The sequence below is a fragment of the Panthera onca genome, chromosome B4, assembly GCF_046562875.1.
Source record: "Panthera onca isolate mPanOnc1 chromosome B4, mPanOnc1 haplotype 2, whole genome shotgun sequence".
Lineage (NCBI taxonomy): Eukaryota > Metazoa > Chordata > Mammalia > Carnivora > Felidae > Panthera > Panthera onca.
The window spans coordinates 4,311,389-4,332,023 of record NC_138345.1 but is presented as its reverse complement, the minus strand read 5'-3'; the positions used below and the strand labels follow the sequence as shown (position 1 = coordinate 4,332,023).

At 44.9% G+C, this 20,635-nt stretch overlaps 2 long non-coding RNA genes across 2 annotated transcripts; one reads left to right on the top strand and one right to left on the bottom strand.

The window, feature by feature from the left end:
• Nucleotides 1-8,458: 8,458 nt before the first annotated feature.
• Nucleotides 8,459-13,560, bottom strand: LOC145715591 (uncharacterized). Its single transcript, XR_014137873.1, has 3 exons — nucleotides 13,266-13,560; nucleotides 9,213-9,358; nucleotides 8,459-8,645 (listed from the first exon to the last, which is right to left on the bottom strand). It is a non-coding gene; the product is annotated as an uncharacterized LOC145715591 (long non-coding RNA).
• LOC132695149 (uncharacterized) lies at nucleotides 12,341-20,321 on the top strand. Its single transcript, XR_009617757.2, has 3 exons — nucleotides 12,341-12,653; nucleotides 19,566-19,798; nucleotides 20,072-20,321. It is a non-coding gene; the product is annotated as an uncharacterized LOC132695149 (long non-coding RNA).
• Nucleotides 20,322-20,635: the final 314 nt, after the last annotated feature.

The window sequence follows — 20,635 nt, the reverse complement described above, 5'->3', positions numbered from 1 at the left end:
AGACCTCCGGGTCGCAGCGCAGCCCGCCTCCGGGTCGCAGGAGACCCGCCTCCGGGTCGCAGGTCGTGGGGTCATGCGAGCCTCTGTGATGCTTTAAGATCTGTGCTCTAGATGTTTTATCTGGGTGTGCAGCTAGGACTCAGCCCGTAGTATCCATTTCGTGGTCGTGTATTCAACACTGGTTTCTTTTATTTATTTATTTAAAGACTTTTTTTGAAGATAATCAGTATGGTTATTTATTTATTTATTTATTTATTTTAATTTACATCCAAGTTAGTTAACACACAGTACAATAATGATTTCGGGAATAAAATTTAGTGATTCATCACTTACATATAACACCTAGTGCTGAGAGTTTTTCTTTTAATGTATATTTATTTTGAGAGAGAGAGAGAGAGACAGAGCACAAGCAGGAGAGGGGCAGAGAGAGAGAGGGAGACACAGAATCGGAAGCAGGCTCCGGGCTCTGAGCTGTCAGCACAAAGCCGGATGTGGGGCTCGAACCCACGAACCGTGAGATCATGACCTGAGCCAAAATCAAGAGTCAGACGTTCAACTGACTGAGCCACCCAGGTGCCCCTCCCTAAGATGTTTTTTAACATCTCATTAAATGGTCCCCGTGATGTTATGCCTGTGTTAGCTACTAACATATTATTGTTGGCTAGCCTATAACTGCTCTGTAACTATGCCTTTGAGTTCCTTAATAAACTTATGAAAAAATGTTTTAAACTTTAAAAGAAGTAAAAGGATAGCTAAGTATCCTTTCAGTGTCATACAGAACACTGTCAGACAGGCCTACCTGTGCCTTTACTTAATTCTCTTGTCTGACATTCTATTTACGTCAAATAAGTAAGTATACACGATTCCGGGTCAGTGTTCCCTCTCTTCAAAGACGATCGCTTTTAAAACTCCTTCAGAATAATGCACCAATGGAATTGCTACATTAATGAGATTGTCTCACACGAAAGGGACATCAACACGGTAACGGTGAAGGACACATTCAAGAGTTTCCTGCGCACTGCGGAGTCAGTGAGCACATTTATTTATAATGCCAGGAAGTTTTGTCGATTTTGCAACCGACGAACGCATACATGCCGAAGTCCTTGGCTGTTGCTTTTGAGACTGTTTCTCCTGGAAGCAAGTTTTAGCTACTACCGCCTAATTAGTTTGGAATCATAATTAAGGGTCTGACTCCTGCCACAGGCTGACATTGACACGGGGAAAGATTTACATCTGAACTCCCCTGTCCACGACTCTAACCAGTTCAAGTATGAGTGCTGTCTTTTTAAAATTTTTTAAAAATTATTTTTTTTAACGTTTATTCATTTTTGAGAGAGACAGAGCATGAGTGCAAGCAGGGGAGGGGCAGAGAGAGAGAGAGAGAGAAAGAGAGATAGAGGATGAGCTGGGGAGGGGCAGAGAGAGAGGGAGACACAGAATCGGAAGCAGGCTCCAGGCTCTGGGCTGTCAGCACAGAGCCCGATGTGGGGCTGGAATCCAGGAACTGCGAGATCACGACCTGAGCAGGAGTCAGAAACTTCACCGACTGAGCCACCCAGGTGCCCCGTATGATTGCCACCTTTAACTCTCTGGCATTTTATTACCCTCGGTTTTATACTCTTTTTCCCAGTTTCCCAGATTTCCTTATAGAATAAGGTTTAGAGAACTTCTAAAAATGTTTCATATTAAGATCAAGAGGAAGTGAGGGGCCTGGGAGGCTCAGTGGGTTAAGTGCCCGACTCTCGATTTCAGCCCAGGTCATGATCTCATGGTTCGTGAGTTCGAGCCCCGCGTCGGGCTCTGTGCTGACAGCTCGTAGCCTGGAGTCTGCTCCCGATTCTGTGTCTCCCTCTCTCTCTGCCCCTCCCTCACTCGCCCTCTGTCTCCATCTCTCAGAAATGAATAAGCGATAAGAAATTTTAAAAAAAGGAGTGCATATTATTTAAAGATGTCAACACATCTCGCTTTATGCTAACCATTACATATAATCCAGGACACCAGATGAAATGGCTGTTAACATTATCTGCATTTTAAAATGTGGCGATACAGACATAAATATTAATTAAGTCGCCCAGGTTTTAAAGTACAAAAATGAATACAACTGTTGACAAGGCCCTGCACGATCTGCTCTCTGCTGAACCTCTTCATCCTTATCTTGAATGGTCCTTCACCTGTGTTTTGCCACGTAATTTGCAATAATGCCCCCCCCCCCCCAATGTACAGTGTACAGGAAGTGAACTGTGAAAGCGTTCCGGGGATTAAGAGGTGGCAGACAGGTATTAACTGTGTCATTGTAAATGGCACGTTCTAGTCTAGGGAATTATTTGTGTATTTGTAAATCCATGAATCATGGAGGGACTTCCGGTCTGTCACATGAGACCTTGGTCCCCTTTATTCTAATTGTTCTCTAAAGTCTGAAGTTCATAATCATTTACCCCCTTAACGGTTTTGTTTGCTTTTGTTTGTTTTGCAAACACTAACACTGGGTGGATGGGGACAGCATTGAGTTCCCTGGTGTGTGCCCCCACCACACAGGTGCTGACCTCAGGTTCCAGTTAGGCTCATGCCTCTTTCAAATCTCTCCTCACTAGGGGCGCCTGGGTGGCTCAGTTGGTTGAGCATCTGACTTCAGCTCGGGTCATGATCTCACAGTCTGTGAGTTCGAGCTCCGCGTCGGGCTCTGTGCTGACAGCTCAGAGCCTGGAGCCTGTTTCCGATTCTGTGTCTCCCTCTCCCTCTGACCCTCCTCCATTCATGCTCTGTCTCTCTCTGTCTCAAAAATAAATAAATGTTAAAAAAAAATTAAAAAAAACCCAAATCTCTCCTCACTAGAAAACACACAAGTGCACAAACACATATAAAGTGCAAAAAAAAAAAAAAAAAAAAAAAAAGAAAGAAAGAAAGAAAGAAAAGAGTCAAATTGGAATTTGGACTCATGTTAGAGGATGCCAGATATCGAATTTATAGTCCCTGGGCTGTATAATTCATTCCTAAACCACACGGATTACAAAACAACATAACTATTCAAATGCCAGCAAAAGATACGATTTTAATCCTATGTTTGTGCCTCAACCAACAAAAAACATAGTTATCTACCAATTACATGGGAATAAATAAAATAATAAATGAGAGAGCTTTTAGGATAATTGGAAGACATGTTCAATAACACACACATCATGTCCCCAAATTATATGAGAATATTAAAAATATGAAGTGTCCATTTTGTTTCAGAAATATGAATGCCTTAAGTACATGTATCCTCAGATCTTTTTATTTTTTTTTTAAATTTTTTATTTTTTTAACATTTATTTATTTTGAGACAGAGAGAGACAGAGCATGAACGGGGGAGGGTCAGAGAGAGGGAGACGCAGAATCTGAAACAGGCTCCAGGCTCTGAGCTGTCAGCACAGACCCCGACGCGGGGCTCGAACTCACGGACCGCGAGATCGTGACCTGAGCTGAAGTCGGCCGCTTAACCGACGGAGCCACCCAGGCGCCCCTCCTCAGATCTTTTTAAATATTAATAAAATCTCATGGGGTTTTAGTAACTCAGTGAGAGATATCGCTCGTGATTCAGCCAAGTTGTTAATACTTGGTCCTTCTGCTTCCACTCTTGCTTTCCCGTGGTCTGTTTTCACACAGCAGCCAGGATTGTTTTGGAATATAAGCCACGTAATTGTCTCTGCTATGCCAAGCCCTACAACGACTCCCTAGTCACTCTGACTAAAAGCCAACACTCTTACCGTTGTCTTCATGAACTGTTCTCTGCCCTGCCCTGCACTCCTGTCCTATCTGCCCTGGTGCTTCCTCGGTAGGCTATCTGCATTGGGACTACCTGCTTTGTCCGATCTAGAATGCTCTCCTCCTTGTTTTCTCGGTGGCTAATTCCCTCACCACCTTCAGGTCTGTGCTCAAAAATTCTATCCTTGATGAAGTGTAGGAGGGGAAAACCTTTTTTTCTATCCTCTTAGGTTCAGGCTCTGGGGTCCTGTGAATTAAGCGAACAGAAGCTACACGAACAGGAGGAAAGGTATACTGAGGTTTTATGATGTTAATGTTCTTTTCTTTACAGAAAAGAAGTGAAAACCCAAGTAGGCAGTCAGACTGGGGGCTTTTATGCCATTTGGACAGAGTGATAAACTGTGGGGAAGTGACACAAAGGAACGGGAGCTTTGGGCTCTAGGGAATTTCGGAGGTAAATATACAGGAAAGTGAGGGGAGGTAAGGTTATTTAGTAAAGTCTGTTTAGGCAGAATAAAGTTGTTCTCCTCCAGATATGGGAGAGAGGGATCCATTCACAAACAGAATTTACGTCCACTTTACAAAGGGAAATTTATGCTCTGCTTTTAGGGAGAAAGGGGAGGGCAGCACGTCCCTCCTGTATCTGCTGTTTCTCAATTGCCTTCAGCTCAAAATGACTCTTGTGCCAAAGTGACAAGTTTTGGGTGGCATGTTCCCGTCCCCTTCAGAGGCTACCCTGACCGACATTTTAATATTCCAATATGCCCAATCTCTGCCTGTACTACCTCCCACACACGACCACCCCTCCTCAGCAATTCAGGTCTCTCCAGCTTCTCCTTTTGCTTGTTTTGAAATAGCACTTCTCACCCTTTATTGCTTATTTTCTATCTATAGGAATAATATAATTGCTGTATTATATATATGTATACAATATATTATATATTTATATATTATATAAGCTTTACATGGTCTAAATTTTTCTCTTGTCCTCTGACATACTCTAAGTATTAGAATAGTGTTTGGCACGTATAGGTAGCCAATAATTCTTGGTTATCCTCAGTCGTTTCAAAGTATTTTTTATTTCCATCTTTCTGTATCTTCCACAAGTGCAGGTGTGTAAAAGTTCTGATCTTTGCTTAGCTCATAGCTATATGAAAATGTCAGATCAGAAAACCCGTTTCATGTTTGATTTGTAAATCCGTACTTTACGATGGGAATTTATTGGTAAGCAAAAATGCTAGGTAAATATTAAAATAGTCCTATAGTTATTATGACATTCATATTTAAAGGAATCAAGGGGCCAGTGAATCACATCTTGGCCTTTTGGCTAAGATCAAGTGTAAAGAGTAAATGAAGTGTGTGTGTGTGTGTGTGTGTGTGTGTGTGTGTGTGTGTGTGTCTCAATCACGGACCACAGTACTCCTCACATCAAAACCATGGTAATTTCCTACAAACTGCAGGACAATTCTTTTCTTTTCTTCTGGTGTCTATTAATTTTCCCAGATGGAATAATTTATTTCAGGGCTACCCAGCCTGATGTGGGTTAAGTCCTCCAGAAAATAGATCCAGTCTGAGATAAGAAAGGAAAATTAATTCTTTTCTAACGACAAGATAAACCCACGTAGTCGGCTAAGCTGATGTGAGAACAAATGATGGAGTGTTTCAGGGAAGAACTGACCCTCGATGTTCCCTCTCTGTGTGATCTAATCACTGTCAATCACGCAACAGCAATGCCAATATATTAGCCCCACACTTCACGCATGTCCTCAGAGAGGGGTGAGACATTGGGAAAGGAGAGAGGTGTTTTTTTAAAATTTTTAATGTTTATTTATTTTTAAGAGAGAGAGAGAGAGAGAGAGAGAGAGAGAGAGAGAGAGAGTGAGCTGGGGAGGTGCAGAGAGAGGGAGACACAGATTCCAAAGCAGGCTCTGCCAGCACAGAGCCCGGCACGGGGCTCAAACCCACGACCCACGAGATCATGACCTGGGCCAAAGTCAGATGCTTAACCGACTGATGAGTCACCCAGGCGCCTGAGGAAAGGAGAGATTTTGTGGAAAGTATCAATCCAGGTTGCTTCAGAGACACTTAAAAAGGAGGAATATATTTTTATTCCCTAAAATAGTGAAGTGACCTCTGGCCTCATTTTTCTTCCCTTCCCTTTTCAAACCTGAACTCTGCCAGGGCCCCTGTCTTCCACCCAAATTCCCACCTGCCCCATTTATTATTTTTACTTCCTTTCTCTTATGTTCCTCTACTAAACAGAACCCTTAAAAAGCTTATTCTCATTGGTTAAGAGAATAACAGAGGGTTATACATAGCTTGATCTATTTGGGCTACTTTAAAATAAAAAAAGACGTTTCCTTGGAAGTCGTACAATATTCAGAGATAATGAATATTCACCACTTCAGTAAATATATAAATATTGATTCTTCAACTCCTCCTTGATTTATTTCCTTTAAGACTTTCCTTGTCATGATTTCTTGGCACTGTGCGTCCCGTAAAATGTGTTAGCTTCAAAATAAACTTCCACAGTGTAAATACTGAACTCAGCAGACCTGTATTTTTCTTTGAACTTAAAGACATAAAACCCACAAGTTTTCTCGGAGTAATAGGAACGAAAAGGAACGCCAAGCTTTTTTCCCGTTGTTTTGAAAGTTCAAGTCACGGAGGCATCACTCAAACGTTCCAACAACGGAGACAATATGTTGGCTCTAGTCTGGACGCCCGGGGCTGGGTGGATCAGGCAGTGACAGCAGCATGGTCCTGTGACTCGGTGACAGCAGCATGGGCCTGTGACTCAGCTCCTTGAGTCACATCAAGCGGCTTGACTGTTAGATTCCGCTCCACATCGTGGCAAAGACGGTCCCAGCAGCTCCCGGCTACGTGAACCCTGGCTTCCACGCTCCCAGAAAGATACTAATCCTCTCCTGTGCAATTAAACTCAAATATATTGGTTTTCTAAAATCATGCTCTCACTCCTGGACCGTGGAAGGGAAAAACTTATCATCGGTCTGGGTCATGCCCGCCCCGTGTTGAGTAAACTTGGATGCACTCGATTGGAGGCGGTGGGGTGGGGGTGGGGGAAAGATTTCTCAAAAGGAACAAAGGGCGAAGGGAGGCCGGGTAAAATTAAACATATGATGACATTTTAGAGGCAAAATAATTTTGGAAAATGCTCTCTTCTGGCTGTCTCATTTGCCTGGAGAGTTCCTTGAGTCCCTAATCACTTTATAAGTAGTGGACTCAGCAGGCAAAGTGCCCTTCTTTCTAAAACCCTACAAACACTCCTGAAAATAATCATAGGTGGGACATTTTAAAGGGAAAGAGGGTTAACCGTATTAATTACCCCTCTGGTTTATCTTTACGTTTCTCTACGTGATGCTTCTGTCTACCTCCCGTACTCACCTTCCCCAAGCTTACATAGATCGATCCATATATATCCATATGTATATGTGTGTGTACATAAATACATATCTTTCATATGTGTATATGTGCAGATAGGCTAATCTATACCGTGACTCAGTTCTTTAATGCTGTCATACAGAAAGCAATTGTTAACATTTGTACCCAGAACTTAAAACGCATTGCCCTTGCAAAGGAGGCAAGAATATGCAATGGGAAAAAAGACAGTCAACGAATGGTTTTGGGGAAAGTGGACAGCTACATGCAAAAGAGTGAAACTGGACCCTTTCTTACACCATCCACAAAAATAACCTCAGACTGGATTGATCAAAAACCCAAATGTGAGACCCGAAACCATAAACATCCCAGAAAAGGGCAAAGACGGTAAGTTTTCTGACACTGGCCATGGCAACATTTTTCTGGATACGTCTCCTGAGGCAAGGAAAACAAAAGCAAAAGTGAACTATTGGGACCACATCAAAAGAAAAAGCTTCTGCACCGTGAAGGAAACCATCAACAAAACTAAAAGGCAACCTATGGAGTGGGAGAAGATATTTGCAAATAAAATGTCCATGAAAGGCTTAGTATCCAAAATACATTAAGAACTGGGAATGCAAACTGGTGTCGCAACTGTAGAGGACGGTATGGAGGTTCCTCAGAAAGTGAAAAATAGAACTACTCTGTGGTCTAGCGATCTCACTGCTGGGTAGTTAGCCAAAGAATACAAAAGCACGAATTCAGAGGGATACATGCACCCTTGTGTTTACAGCAGGATTATTCACAATAGCCAAACTATGGAAGAAGCCCAAGTGTCCACCGACTGACGAGTGGATAAAGAAGATGTGGAATATACATACATGGTGTACACACGTACAACGGAATATTACTCAGCCATAACCAAATATGAAATCTTGCCATTTCCAGGGACGTGGATGGAGCTAGAATGTATTACGCTAAGCAAAATAAGACAGTCAGAGAAAGACAAATACCAGATGATTTCACTCATCTGTGGAATTTAAGAAACCAAACAAATGAGCAAAGGAGAAAAAAAGAGAGGGACACAAACCAAGAAACAGACTGTTAGCTATAGAGAGCAAACTGCTGGTCACCAGAGGGTAGGAGGTGGGGGGATGGGAGAAATAGATGATGGGGACGAAGGAGAGCACTTGTCGTGATGAACACCGGGCGATGTCTGAAAGTATTAAATCGCTATATTGTACACCTGCAACTAATCTTACACTATATTAGCTAACCAACTGGGATTAAGATAAAAACATTTTTAAAGTTTATTTATTTATTTTGTGTGAGAGAGAAAGAGAGAGAGAGAGAGCACGAGTGAGCAGGGGAGGGGTAGGGAGAGAGGGAGAGAGAGAGAATCCCAAGCAGGCTCCGCAGGGTCAGCGTAGAGCCTGACATGGGGCTTGAACTCACAAACTGCAAGATCGTGACCTGAGCCAAGATCAAGAGTTGCATGCTTAACCGAACGAGCCACCAAGGTGCCCCTAAAATAAAAAAAAAACACAAAAAACTTTTATTTAATTTTATTTTATTAATTAATTTATTTTTAAATATAACTTATTGACAAATCGGTTAACCTACAGTGTATACGCTGTGCTCTTGGTTTTTGGGGTAGATTCCCGTGGTTCATCGCTTTCATATGACACCCAGTGCTCATCCCAACAGGTGCCCTCCTCAATGCCCGTCCCCTTTCTCCTTCTCCCCCACCCCCTCATACACCCTCAGTTTGTTCTCTGTATTTAAGAGTCTCTTATAATTCGCCTGCCTCCCTCTCTGTTTGTAACTATAAAATAAAAAACTTTAAAAAAAACTTTAAAAAACGGTAATCGCCCTTGCTAGCAAATAATTATTTTCTTTTTCTAAATTATACTCCAGTGGCTTGCACACGACTATAGAAACATCTCACATCCTGGAAGAAAGAGCTCCAACTAGTTCCTGATCCTCCCCAGCCCCCTCCCGTCCTGCCATTCACGCAAAGGCAGATGTGTATTAACTACGGGGGTCCACCAATGGGTCTTGAGGGGCCATGTGCGGAATGTCTGATTTCTCACATTGCTGCTATCCCCTTCAGCTCGAATCCTTTGGTCTTGTGAACCGATGCAGGCTCGTAAAACAACACGCACTTGACCTTCGGTCTTTGCCCCGGGCCACTGCCTTCGCTGGGGTGCGTAGGAAGACAAGTTCATGATGCTCGAGTCTGAAGAAATAAGCCCAGAGTAGCTCGAATCACTGAACGTTTTCCCAGAGCAGTCCCTGATCCTTTCAATACCAGACCCCAACGAACAGATTAAGGAACATTCCAACACTGAACTGTCAGTGTCTTATCTGTGTGCACAGAACAACACAGAAATTTCTGGTGCAGAAAGTTATCCTCCAGACGTCCAGCCGGAACGTTCTAGCCACCCAATGGCATCATTTGAGTTTGTTGTCACAACTTTGAAAATCTTTAGAGTTTTCCCACTCGGTAATATAGATGCTTGCGGGTGTAACACATGTGTGCACATATACATTAGCTTACATGTGCATACACGTAAGTATTTATAGGCACATGACAAAGGGTACAAATATGACATATGTCCAAAGCTGCTCTATCTCGTTGGACAACGCAGCAACAGACAGCAAACCAAAAGCAAACCAAAAGCGATGCCTTTGTGCTTCGGCGGGGCACCCGCCTCCCTCCATCCACGGCCAGGTAGGGAAGGATTACTTGCAAAGGGCCAAACAGGGGCGCCTGGGTGGCGCAGTCGGTTAAGCGTCCGACTTCAGCCAGGTCACGATCTCGCGGTCCGTGAGTTCGAGCCCCGCGTCAGGCTCTGGGCTGATGGCTTGGAGCCTGGAGCCTGTTTCCGATTCTGTGTCTCCCTCTCTCTCTGCCCCTCCCCCGTTCATGCTCTGTCTCTCTCTGTCCCAAAAATAAATAAAAAACGTTGAAAAAAAAAAAAAAAAAGGGCCAAACAGAAGTGACAGTCAGAGCGGTAGTGACTTACGTCCTCATTCTGAGCGCGTGACCGTTTTTACGGTTCCATCCGTTTCCTGTTTAATATGCAGTTTGGACATTTTGAGGAAGGAATCTAATTTCAGAATTGTCTACATATGTTTAACGACAACCATCACGCTGTTTGAAAGCACTTCGCTCTGAGTGACATATGTCTTGTGCGCAACTTACAGTGGGCCCAGAAATTTTTTTTCCAAAACAACTTTCTTTCAGCGGAAAATGTTGTACTGTTTCTGAATAGCTAGCAAAGTTACATACTCCAGAAGCTAACTGTATCACAAGGATGGGCCGCGCACATTCATGCAAAATTAATAGGACTGACTAATTTTTTCCTATCCCTTTTATGGGGTAAAACCCCAAATACAGGGCACCTGGGTGGCTTAGTCGGTTAGGCGTCCGACTCTTGGTTTCGCCGCAGGTCATGATCTCACAGTTCATGGGTTCAAGCCCTACATCGGGCTCTGGGCTGACAGTCTGGAGCCTGCTTGGGATTCTCTCTCTTCCTCTTTCTCTGCCCCTCCCCTGCTTGCCCTCTCTCTGTTTGTCTCAAAATAAATAAACTTAAAAAACAAACCCAACATACAGAACAGTGTTTCTCCTGAGGTCTTCTCTCTCTGCATAAGCTCCAAACAAGCTTTAAAATTATCTCAGCAGCTTCAAATTCATGTGTAAAGGCACATGCCTACGGTCTACACTTACGCTATCCAAATCCCGTGTAGCTCTTAGAGGAAAAACTCTCACTACTCTTCAAACAAGGAGAAGACCCCAAATAACTTGGTGTCATCGATCATTTGCGCGAGTTCTCAATACCAGACACAACGCAGACGAGACTCAGGGAAGTTTCCGTGAAATCCCCTTGCTATGCCCATGTGCTCGGGCCATGGGGCTAAAGGGGAGGCACACCCAGGGACTTTGGGCCTCCCCACTGTTAGGACAGGGTTCACTCTGCTGACGGTTGGGGAAACTGGAAAAGAAAGAGAAGCAAACTCATCGTGTTGCAAACCCAGCACTGAACGGGAGTCCGGGTCAAATCCCTGCTGGAGGTTATCAGCGAAGTAGACTGCACACCATCACACTGGTGGAACTTCATGTTTTTTCCTACCTCCCTCAGTCAATCCACGGTCATCTCATACCTGCTCTGCCAAAGTCACTGCGCTCGTCCAGACAGGAGACGCCAAGAGCGGTGGAAACAAGCCTGTCCTCGTGGAGTTTGTGAACTAAATCGGAAGATACAGGTACAGCCCCGGTGCTGTGTCGGGGTTTGCAAACGTCTTACCAGCCATTCCTGTCGCCCAGCACGCACGTGGAATGCTTACAGTATAGTCAGTGTCCAGCTGGCGTGAAGCTATATGTGATTGTAGACACCAAATAAATGACCTAGATATTTAGTTATATTATTTCGGAAGGTGTGATATCCGAATTAATTGATGTAAGTCATCAGACATGATCTAGGCGTCATGGGACAGATGTGTGGGACTGATTTAAATGTACATCCCTCTCAAGTGTCTGCTCTCACCCGGCCATCTCTATCAACACCATTTACCGCTCGTATTTATATTTCTAGAGCACTCCGCCAGGTGTTATTCTAGAATGGTTTGTTTCAGGAAGTAATAACGGTGGGGTTTTGGTTTCATGCAACTGGTCAGTTTTATTTTTTTTTAATTAAAAAAAAATTTTTTTAATGTTTGTTTATTTTGGGGAGAGAGAGAGAGAGAGAGAGAGAGAGGGAGAGAGAGAGAGAAAGGGCAGAGACAGAGAGGGAGAGCTTGACATGGGGTTTGAACTCACGAACTGTGAGATCATGACCTGTGTGAAAGTCAGACACCCAACAGACTGAGCCACCCAGGTGCCCCAACTGGTCAGTTTTAATATCGATGATGGTGCTCTTCTGTGTGAGCTTATGCAACTTGATTATTTACTTAAGAAAAGAAGGCTGAACAGAGACAGAGGGTTGCAGAATCCTAGCTCTTGAAGCCTTGCAAGGGCAAGTGTGACACAGTAAGAGACACGTAGAGCTACCTGTCCTTGGTTCCTGACCCAGAACTCCTCAAACTCTTGACTTCCCTGACTACTGGGGCAGACAGGAGCGTCTCACCTAGAGCTCCGGGATCTCCTGGGTGATAGGAGCATCGTTTGTTGTCACAAAGCAACACTCGGCGACCTCCTGGATGAGGGCTGGTCACCAGAAAGGCCAAGCCATGATTAGAAGCTTGGAAATTTCAGCCCCACCCCATCCTCTGGAGAGCGGAGAAGGAGCTAGAGAGTGAGTCAATACTGGGTCATTACCTACGTGGTGAACCCTCTCTCAAAATCCCCAATCTATGGGGTTTGGAGAGCTTCAGGTTGCTAAACACACCCTAAGGGGTGGGATGAGACACGCCAACCCCACGGAGACAGACGCCCTTGCACCCAGGACCTTTGCAGAATTCACCCTCTGTACCTGTTCATCTGGCCATTCATCTGTATCCCTTATCGTATTCTTTATAAGCCAGTGAATGTAAGTACGTTGTTTCCTTGAGTTTGGTGAGCATTGATAGCAAATTACTGAACCTGAAAGGGGGATGTGTTGCTGACTCAGAGAGAAGTGTGGGTATCCTGGGGAGCCCCGACTTGAGACCGGCAATGTGAAATGGAGGCCATGTTCGGACTGAGCCCGTCACCTGTGTGGTCTATACTAACTTTGGGTGCTTCGCGGCATATTGGAGTCAAACTGTAGGACAGTCAGTTGGTACCTACAGAGAACTTACAAACTGCTTGGTGTGGAAAACCCACACATTTGGTGTCAGAAGTGGCGACAGTGGGGGTGCCTGGGGGCTCAGTTGGTCAAGCGTCAGACTTCGGCTCAGGTCATGATCTCACAGTCCGTGAGTTCAAGCCCTGCGTCGGGCTCTCTGCTGAGAGCCCGGAGCCTGAAGCCTGCTTCGGATTCTGTGTCACCCTCTCTCTCTGCCTCTCCCCCCCACTTGTGCTCTGTCTCTCTCAAAAATAAGTATTAAAAAAAAAGTAGAGCAAGTGAATTTTCCAAGGTTCAGTAAATCTAGAACTGTCCAGCCACGTTTGTCAGAGTCCCTAAGAGGATCTGCTGTGGGAGGTTCCCTGGCGGCCTCACCTGGCTCCCAGGGTCCATGGGACCGACGCTTCATCACACCGCTCTCAGCATTGTCCTCTCCCGACGACCTCTGCACCCTCCTCCTCCACCCGAGACTCTGTTCTTCTCTCCACCCTTCAAGGACAAGCTGGCCTCAGGGCCTTTGCACGGCAGCTCCCTCAGCCTGGACTCCTCTTCTCTAGGTGTCCTCAGTGCTCACTCCTCACTTCCCTCAGGCTTGGCCGAAAAATCACGTCCACAGAGTAAAAGTAGCAAAAAGTAGCAAATGCTTCCTCTGCCTTCCCCCTTCGCCTGACCGGACATTTTATCTCTAGTGTCTGTATGTTTATTCCTCCCTCGTCCCCTCCCCTTCCTCCACGCACGAAGCCTTCGCGGTCAGAGATGCACGTTCCTGGCGCTCTCTCTGCAGCACCTTGCGCATCGCCTGGCACGTAACGGGCTCTCAAAAACATCTGTGGAACGAGTGAACTACGGGCAAGGAGGATCACAAAGCACACCCATCGTGTGCTGTGTATTTTTCCAAAGCGGTTTTAAACTCTCACAGCCAGCAAACCAGGCAAACAATGCCCTTGCCATTCGCTCTTCTCATGGGGGAGCCACTTGACTGAAATCTGTGAGCAGTACAGCAGGGTTCCTTGAGTTCTTCGGCTGGTTCATTCTGTGTGCACGGCTGTTCCAGTGACGCTGCGACGAATCCCGGCATCTCTCCAAAAGGACACTAAGTCACGCTCTGTAACCCAGAGTTTGTTGCTGTTACTGTGAAATCCACGGACATGACTTTTCAACTGGATTGATCTACCATTTAGGTGAAGAGACTGTTTTAAAATACCTTTCCCTGCTCTGGTTTTCCTCCGAATTTCTAAGTCTGTCTGCATATTTTATCATTTTTCGTTCTTTCCTCCAACTCCCTTGACCATCAGAGGTTATCCTTCCAGTGGGGGGTGGGGGGGGGGGAGAAAAAAAGCACTTGATAAGGAGTTCTGCGAGATATTTCTCAGTGCGCTATAAATAGTGACAGTTGGCTTGGATTCCTAATTCCTGCTCTTTTGTTTTCCTGCATTATTTTTGGGGACTGTAAAAAAAAATCTAGCACATCTAGACGTGTTATTGCTTACATTAAAAGAACATAAAATGTCTTTCTGGAATGTCAGGAAATCCTAAAATTAAAATTAGATGATTGTATTCATGCTTTTGTTCATTCTCCCAACAAGGATTCACTGTGTCCCTGACATGAGTCACACACTGGGGTGAGCGTCCCCTGCTTTCTGATGGATGCGTGCAATCCCCAACAGAAAGCAAGCCATTGTCTGAATGTGGGTGGCACTCTGTGTGTCCTCATTTTCCTCTTTACCGGAATGGTGCAGACAGAATAGTCCCAGAGACAAACTGGCCGTTGCGTCGGCCTCCTTTCCTTCCCTGGAGAACCCCTCAACCGAGGCATTCTGCCACGTTGCCTCAGTGTAACTTTACATGTTTGCCTTTTGTTTTCTTTCCCTGCTCATTACAGATCCACTCTCCTTCAAAGTCCCCCAGAACCTTCCTTTCAGCCATCCTCGAAGGTTCAGAAGCAATCTGAAAACTCACTCATGTAGTGCTGTTCGGAGAAGAGTGTGCTGTGTACCTGTGGGTTTGACCATCGCCATGGCTCCCCCCGCCCACCCCAAGTCCTACCCTGGGCCCCAAGAAGTGCATTTCTCGTGATGGAAAATGGGGGCTTCTGGAAGACTGTCACATAAAATAACTTCAGAGGAGGGGATCCCCACCCTAAACACAGCTGATTTCTCAGGCCCATAGTGGTAATGTCTCTTTGTGAACAAAATAATTATTTTCTCATTGAAAACCTGAGATAAACGGGTTTTATTGGGTTCCTAATTGTTATTCCCGAAGATACCGTCTTTCAACACCCTCCTCACGTCTTATCCACGTTGCTGTTTTCTCCTTTCTTCAAAGCATTGTAGAAAGTCTCTCCTCAGTTTCCAGAAGGCACGAAGATTACCAAGATTGCTCTGACGTGCAGGAATAAACAGAAATGTAAGAATACATGAGTGGTTTCCCCGCTGAGGCAAAATCCACGTGGGATAAAGAAGAGATTAACGCTTTCAAAAAGAATATTCGTGGCTTCTTATTTTCAAAAAGGGAGCTCGCTAGGAAACCTATGCTATAGGTCAGTATACAGCTAGACTCATGAGTCGAATAAGCAGGCCAGGGGTGGGAGATGGGGTGTAGACACTCCAGAGTCCCCTCCGCGTCACCTCGGCCTCCCCATCTAGCTGAGACCGAACGGACATTCATTCCGTCATCTCAATTACGCACCAGGAAGGTGTGACATAATGTAAGCAGCCCTTCACGCTTTAGTGTGAATTATAGCACTGATAAAAATCTTAACAGAAGCAAGATTAAAATCTTTTTTTAAATTTTTTAAATGTTTATTTATTTTTGAGAGAGTGAGAGAGCGAGAGAGCGATCAGGAGCAGGGAAGGGGCAGAGAGAGAGGGAGACACAGAATCCAAAGCAGCTCCGGGCTCCGAGCTGTCGGCACAGAGCCCGACGCGGGGCTCGAACCCACCAGCCCTCGAGATCGTGACCTGAGCCGAAGTCGGACGCCCAACCGACTGAGCCCCCAGATGCCCTGCACGGACTGTCCTAATGCAGAGCTCACACTAAAGCTCCACCTCGCTCACTGCTGTGTAAGTGAGCAGAAAACAAGCGCAAACGTTTTGGACTCAGATTTTCTTTCGCGAATCAGTCCAAAGCGATTTCGTCACACCTTGATTGTTCTTACATCCTTCCTTCCCTAAAACAAATACTTCAAGAACTTTCTGAAATCTTTATTACGATCGCGACTTAGGTAACGCAAGTCATGGAACCAGACCCTAAATACTGCCTGACACCGAACGAATCCAGTCCATAGCAGCTACCTCCCTGTGACCTGCCCCGTGCTAGCCGTGGGAAGCCCCGTGACGGCCAGCATGGTGTGGCCCTGGGAGAGGTCGTGGCTCACCTGGCAGGCAGGTGCTGGGGTTTGTTGGGGGGGGGCGGTTTCTGCGGTCGCATATGCCAATAGGCTTTCCGTGACGTGCTGCTGCTGGGGAAGGAAACGCAGGGTGTAGACATAGAGAAAAGCAACATATATATATTGCAGTGTAGACTTTATTCTCCTGCCCTCACGCCTGGCCACGGTGGCTCAGGAAATAGTATTTTACCAGGTAAAATTAGAAGCACTTGGAAACATGCTCATCGTATGCACATGCTTGGAATCAACTCGGCAGACTCAAGTAAGCTGATGCGTAGCTCCCGTAATCAACCCGTTATTTAAAACGATAGGGAAGGCAGGTAGTCTTGGCCGGGGTTAGCTCTACGTTTATGTCATGATTTGCCACTTCTGTTTGTACTCAGAATGTTCTTAATACTCTTGCCTCTAAAATATGCGTTGGGGCACCTGGGTGGCTCAGTCGGTTAAGCGTCCAACTTCGGTTCAGGTCATGATCTCGCGGTCCATGAGTTCGAGCCTTGCGTCGGGCTCTGTGCAGACAGCTCGGAGCCTGGAGCCTGTTTCAGATTCTGTGTCTCCCTCTCTCTCTGCCCCTCCCCCGCTCATACTCTGTCTCTCTGTCTCTCAAAAATGAATACATGTTAGGGGCGCCTGGGTGGCTCAGTCGGTTGAGCGGCCGGCTTCGGCTCAGGTCATGATCTCGTGGTCCGTGAGTTCGAGCCCCACGTCGGGCTCTGTGCTGACCTCTCAGAGCCTGGAGCCTGTTTCAGATTCTGTGTCTCCCTCTCTCTGACCCTCCCCCGTTCATGCTCTGTCTCTCTCTGTCTCAAAAATAAATAAACGTTAAAAAAAAAAATTTGAAAAATGAATAAATGTTAAAAAAATTTTTTTTAAATATAATGTGTTGTTGTTTGTTCCGGACATGAAATACATAAACAAAACATATCATCTACATCTCTGTATACCTCCCAGGTCCTGATTCAGTGGTCACTATTTTCTATCTTACGATATTGTTACTTTTACATGCACCTTTTTACCGTGTTTCCTAGAGAAGTGTCTATGTTGGGTTCAGTTGGGACCCTGCTATCCCAAAGAACATAGACTAGAGTCAGTAAAACTACGCGCTGGGCTGTGAATGAGTTGACGAATATAAAATGCAAATTGTAAGCGTAATTGTGACATTCTTCAATTGCCTTGCTATCGTGCCCATACATAAAGAATTCGTCAGAAGACACGAAGTGTGGGAGGTCCCGAGACACCAACTCAGAGGCTCTCCTTTTCTGAGGTATTTCCCTCTGGAAAGTCACAGCATCTGCGCTATCCAAGCGTGTCACTTAGAGGCAAGATCCAAGTCACTGGAGACAGACGTAATTACCTCTTTGTTAACTGTGACATGTGGTGACTACATATATCCTGATCCTGGTATTTTTGTGAAGTTAATTCATGTGACCTATGAGCCTTTTGGCAAAACCGCAAGGAGAGAGACAGAATTAGATTCTAAAGGAAAAGTATATAAAACAAAACAGTTTAGAGATAGTTAACATCATATATTCAGCTATCGCTTTAAAAATCAAACTTGAGCGGCACATGGGTGGCTCAGTCGGTAGAGCGTCCAACTTCGGCTCAGGTCATGATCTCGCGGTTCGTGAGTTCGAGCCCCGCGTCCGGCTCTGTGCTGACAGCTCGGAGCCTGGAGCCTGCTTCAGATTCTGTGTCTCCCTCTCTCTCTGCCATTCACACTCTGTCTTTTTGTTTCTCTCTCTCGAAAAAAAAGAAAAGTTAAAAAAAAAATCAAACTTGAAAAAAAAAAACACCTCTTCAATTTTTTTAGTTCATCTATTCTAGGGGAGAAAAATGTCCATAAGTTAGCTGAAAACTCACATGATGTTTTGAGATGCCTTCATCTCATCAGGAAAATATTCAAGAGAATCAATGTAGCCTAAGCCCTTTCTTTCTTCTTTTTCAAAGGTGCAGTCTTTTTGTTAAAGGTCAATGAGAAGCATGGCCCCATTTCTCTGCAAGACTCTGGCGTGCCCTCAGGACAAGACTAGCGATGAGCCTGTGGGGGCGGTGGGGACAGGAGAAGCTGGGGAGGACTGGTGGGGACAGGAGAGGCTGGGGAGGACGGGAGAGAAGGATTTCATGTTTAATGAGTGCGTGTTTCCTGACGGTCCTGTCGCTGAGTGCTGGCAGTGCGTTAATCGAGTCCTTCCCACGGGTGGCGGAGGGGGGTGGGGTTTCTACTAGCCTCTACTGGCAGATGGGGACACGAGGCTGAGAGCACCCCAGGTCGTATGGCCCCTTCACCGGGACCCAAGCTCCTGATCCCCAACCTAAGCGCACCCCCAGTTTCTCAGATGCTTGTATATTTGGAAAGATGTCGCAAAATAAGTGACATGGAGGTGAAGGGCGGTCAGCAAGGCTGTCTTCCCTGGTGGAACTTTTGCCCCGAGGGATGAACCTTTGTGTCCGGGCTTCCGAGGACTTTCCTAACGATCAGTAATTTCGTTCTCCAGTAGCAACAGCCCAATTTTAACCTTTCATTGGCTGTCGGCAGAAAATACTACACAAGTTAAAGATTTGAAAGTTAAAAAAATAAGAAAACAACTTCTCCAACCCCCCGCCTCCAACCTTTACTGGCTTAATTATCATTTCCTGCTCTCTTAACTCTTCTTACCAACTTTCTCCCCATATTTCTTTTCCTATGTGAGGTCTTCAATATCTCTGATCACAGTGGCACCAGTGAAGTGAAGGATATTGATCCGTAGATGGACACATTGTGCTGCTTTTACCGCGCAGAGCCGTGTGCTTCCCTTGTGATAAGTTACAATATTAAATTCGGCTACACTTCACTTTTACCCCTCTTCCGTTCCCAGTCCCACCGCCTTTCGTCTGTGTTTTTGTGAAACAACATAAAATTGGCTAAACAAAATGTTAACTCTGTTTGTGAAAAAGCCATTTAATTCTAGGCAATAAAACAAAAAAAAAAAATCAGCTATTAAAATATTTCATACTTAACAGGATTGGGAGTGAGTACTTACATTTATGAATAATCTTCACATAAGGAAAGAGGACTTGGAAAACTAAGGGATTGTAATTTCACGGTCTCTAGAATTTATTGATACAGATGGATTAAGCAGCCTAACCAGAAAGCAAGTTACAGGCATTCCGGTTTTGGGAGGGGGTGTTAAAAATGATTCAAACTTTCTACTGGTTTCTTCTCCTTTACTGACTGGGGGGAGAGGAGGGGATGCCAGAATTCAAAAGTATAATCAGTCATTGGTTTCATTCTCCTATTTATCTTTTAGTTCTAGAGTATGGAAACTAATTAAAAAAATCCGACTCCTGACTTTCACATGACACGGGCAAGTTTAAGGAAAAGGAGACAAACAAAACAGATCTGGTCTTCATCCGTGGCCATCTGGCAGGAGTCATTACAGGAGGTGGTGACAATTCCTCGTGCTTTCCTTGTCCAAGCAAACGCACGGCTCCAGGAGCTCTGGGCTCCTATACGTTCTTGGCCGGGAGTCAATGTGAAACGGTGAATAAGAATCTTCATTTTTAGGTCCCCTCATCTGTAAACACTGAGCATCTATATCCCATCGAAGTAATTCAGACTCTATGTTCCTGAACAGTGGAAATGATGCTGGAGGATGAACCGCGTCATGTAGAAGCTTTTAAATATTATTTTCGCAAGTTGGGACAACATCAATATCATAATTACCTTGAGATGCATGGAGGATCTAAAAATGTGGTTGTTTTTGTTATTGAGGAGGAGTTTTGATTTGAAGGGCCTTTTGATTTGTTCTTCCAGGGTGGGTTCCACGCACAGGACAAATGTGGCCTCTCCAATTCACCATGCACGTTCTGAAGGAGGAACGGACTTCAGTTACCTTAGCCTTGCCCAAGGAAAGCTTGCGTCGGACACTTAAGGAAGCGTGGGGAACTTCTCAGAGAACCGTGTGATGTTACACAGCCTGTGTGTCTCAGGTGTTACAAGAGCTCCAGACTGGTTTCTGGTTTATTAATTCACACAGTTCCTTGGGCCTAGAATAAACTCCTCACTAGCCTGTGATATTTTCCTCAGTCACTAAACACAAGGAATGCTTAGGGAGCTTTACAAACAACACTATCCATTTAAGCTGGTTCTAAACAAGAATTCAAAAGAAGGTCGAATCATTTCCATGTTACATAGGTGATCGAATCTACTGTGAACTACAAAACTATAGTTACTGTAGATATATGTTTTCCTATCTCTGTGATATTTTAAAGTTTTTATTTATTTATTTTTATTAGAGGGGTAGTTTCATTGAGTCCTAGGGAGACCTACAGTAATTCTTGACCTATTGAAGGGCAGATACCTTCTTCTTCAAATAAT